This window comes from Octopus bimaculoides, chromosome 2 (genome assembly GCF_001194135.2).
Source record: "Octopus bimaculoides isolate UCB-OBI-ISO-001 chromosome 2, ASM119413v2, whole genome shotgun sequence".
NCBI classification, from domain to species: Eukaryota; Metazoa; Mollusca; class Cephalopoda; order Octopoda; family Octopodidae; genus Octopus; species Octopus bimaculoides.
This window is the reverse complement of record NC_068982.1, coordinates 17,991,321-17,995,093: the sequence shown is the minus strand read 5'-3', so window position 1 is coordinate 17,995,093 and position 3,773 is coordinate 17,991,321. Positions and strand designations below refer to the sequence as shown.

General features: G+C 35.1%; 1 protein-coding gene across 1 annotated transcript in view; it reads right to left on the bottom strand.

Moving 5' to 3' along the window:
- Window positions 1-3,773, bottom strand: part of LOC106877805 (ABC transporter G family member 7-like) — an 81,550-nt gene that overhangs the window by 16,817 nt on the left and 60,960 nt on the right. The gene's annotated exons all lie outside the window — the stretch shown is intronic.

The following is a 3,773-nucleotide window of genomic DNA, read 5'->3' as shown; positions in this document are numbered from 1 at the left end:
ATATATATATATATATATATATACAGGAAAGGCTTCATCCGTTTTCCGTCAAACAAATTCATTCACATGGAATTGGAAGACCTATGCTAAGACAGTAAACTCTTGCCCACGGTGGTGCTGCACGAGGGAACTGAACCAAAAACCACATTGCTGCAAAGCAGGTTTGTTAACCACACAGCCACGCCTGCACCCATGTTGACCACAAACAAATTTAACACTATTTTTGTTTTAATGATTGACGTTTATATTCCCTGGAAAATATTTATCGGATCTTTTGCGTTTGCTTAACTTCGACCGGCCCGAATTTTTAAGATTTTCAACGCAGATGGCGTTTTCTATTCGGATTACGGAAATCACAGGGGCGAGCATGGCTGAATTGTTAAGACGGACGCTTCATAACCACGTTGTTTCGAGTTTAGTCCCACGATGCGGTACTTTCGAAAAGTGTCTTTTATTATAGCCTAAGACTGACCAATACCTTGTAAATGAATTTGGTAGATGGAAACAACGTTGAAGCACATCGTATATATACATACAACTCGGAGCACCAACGAATTTGAATGAAACTGCTTTGATCCATACATATGTATATATGGCTGGCCAGTAGCGTATTTTTCAGCAATAAATGGATAAGTAATCCTGATCACGCTATTTATAGCATTATCGCGCGTTTGAGAAATAAATTTATTTCTTTTCTTACAATACATCTCAACGCCTCTAAAAAAGAACAAACTTTGTTTGTTTACTGTCATCGTAAGGTTGAATTTAACGTTAGCGTCTTATAAAGCTAAATTTATAAGTTCTAAAATTGCAAAAGAATTCGCTGTTGGGCAGTTTAGTTTAATGGTAAAACACGCGACGCGTAATCACAGAGATGTGAGTTCGTGTCTCATGGCTGGCCAGTAGCGTATTTTTCTGCAATAAATGGATAATTTATCCTGATCACGCTATTTATAGCATTATCACGCGTTTGAGAAATAAATGCATTTCTGTTTATATATATATATATATATATATGCGCGTGTGTGTGTGTCAGGGCATGTATGTGAGTGTTTGTGCCTTTCTGTTTCTCCCTCATCATTACTTGAGAATCAGTTTTGGTTTGTTTTGTTTTTTTATTCACGGTTCGACAAAAGAGGCCGATAGAATATAGCAGACATTAGAAAACTAGTTGTTTCGATTTGATCCTTTAAACCCTTCAAAGGTGTACCCCAGCATGATCGCAGACCAATAACTGAAACTCGTGAAAGCTAAAGGGTGAAATAGAGAATACAATAATTATGAAATATTCATTCTTTTGTGAAATGTAACATGTCTGAAATGGCACAACAATCCAGAGGGGACTATACAAACTGTTCTCATAGAGTTCGTGGTGTAGATAGTGAATGATTTTTCTGATGACGAATGTTCGTATGTATTTCAGTGAACGTCGAAGGGCAAGACTGCGGAGGCACGTGGATAAATATATGTTTCTGATAGTGTTGGGAATTATGTTGTGTTGTTTTTAGGCAGCGTTTAAGAAAGTTTACTTAGCATCCAACTTTAGCACGTTTCTCTGAGAGCTTGATTAACTCCCTAGTGGTTGCGAACTCTGCAATAAGAGGGTATTGTAGTTCGCTGGAAGCATTGTGTATTGTTTCTGAAATGTAACGTGTGTGGAATGGCCCAACAATCCAGAGAAAAAAACATGGAGTTCGTGGTGTAAATAGTTAATGATTTTTCTGATGACAAATGTATGTATGTATTTCCGTGATCGTCGAAGGGTAACGCTGCGGAGGCACGTGGGTAAATGTATGTTCCTGATGATGTTGAGAATAAAGCTGCTTTTTTAAGCAGCGTTTAAGGAAGTTTACTTAGCATCCGTATGTATTTCAGTTTTTTTGTTTTTAACGAACAAGGAGACTCCAAGCGCCAATTAGAAAATGTAAACTTTACATAACCTTGAAAGATACCGACATAAAATTATATGGAATGTGCTTGAAGAAAAGAGCCCAGCGATCAATTTGTATGATGCTGTGAAACGCTATTTTCTGAGTAGCTGTAATTCTTGTATGTGAGACGCCTCGTAATTTTACTGAGATAAAAGTGATACACTTGTGCGACAACACTGATTAAGTGTTTATTTAAGTCAGTTCCGAGTGGTTTCCACTTGTATGTATTTATCAGGTAAGAAATATTTCTCTAAATAACTTTAATAACAAGGGTATACAGATATCCGCATTTATATAGAAACAGCATATAACATTAAAGCAAATGATTCTCTATCCAGTATAATTCTGTTTTAATAATTTGAGAATAAATTTAATTTGCATGTATACACACGCTCTATTTAAAGGCTGTATTATCATAGATGTTTACATTGTTGAAGGCCGAGATATGAGATGCCATAATACATACATGCATATTAACATTTATTAAAATATTAATTTTAGTAAGCTTGTGATTGGTGATAGCAATTATCTATTTTGTATAGGTGTGTGTGCGCGCGCATATGTGTGTACGCGCGTGTGTGTGTGTATGTGCGTGTGTGTATGCGCACGCATGGTGTGTGTATTATATATGTATTTGTCTGTGTATATATATGTGTGTGTGTGTGTGTGTGTGTGTGTTTATATATATATGTATGCGTGTATATATATACACACACGTACATATATATATACACACACACACATATATATATATATACACATACATACACACACACAATCACACACAACACGCGTGTGCATACACACGCGCGCACACACACACATATATACATACATACATACATACATACATACATACATACATACATACATACATGCACATATATATATATATACATGCATATTAGTATTTATTTGTTATTAGCTTTAAGGTCATATAACAACTATCTTACCATTATGTAATATGATATTAACTGTATGAAAAATGTTAGATGCAAACAGCTATGCAAATTTACCTTGTATTATGTCATTGAATTTTATCGGTTGATAATCAAAATCTTTTCTCTAGAAAGCCGTAGTTTTCGCCAAAAGTTATATTTCAATCCGTGATTCGGATATTAAAACAATCATCTACGTATGATTATTGCTTCCGATAACTCTTTATGATTAAAGAAAAATTACGTTAATTCATTCGGTGGAGCGATGGTTAATCTAAATTCAACGGAAATTTGCAAGCTAGTTGTCCTTTATATTGCAAACAGTCATACAGCGGAAAACCGATGTTATTTATGGCATGTATTAACAAATAAATCCATGAATACACATGCGTACATAACTATTGATAAACCAAAACTCAAGCAAATGCTTACGCATGTACCTAGACATGATTTCGGCCACGCAAATATAAATACTTAAATATAAATACATGTGTGTGTGTGTGTGTGTGTGTATGTGTGTGTGTGTGTGTGTGTGTGTGTGTGTGTGTCCGCGTGTGTGCGGGTGTGTGTAAGTGTGTCTGTCTGTTAATGCTTCTGTATGCGTGTGTTAATGTGTATGTGTTAATGTCTTGATTATCAGAACAATTTTACATTCAACTGAAGACTTACTCATTATACACGCATACACACATACACACACACATACACACACACACACACACACACTTATACATATATACATATATTTATATTTATATATATATATATATATATATATAGGTTATAGCAGTACGTACGTTTCGTACAAGCTCCATTTATTCATGTAGTGAGAACACTACTTAGAATGTAGAATGAAATTTCATTATGCAGCTGAGGAGTACATTTTCATTCTACATTCTAAGTA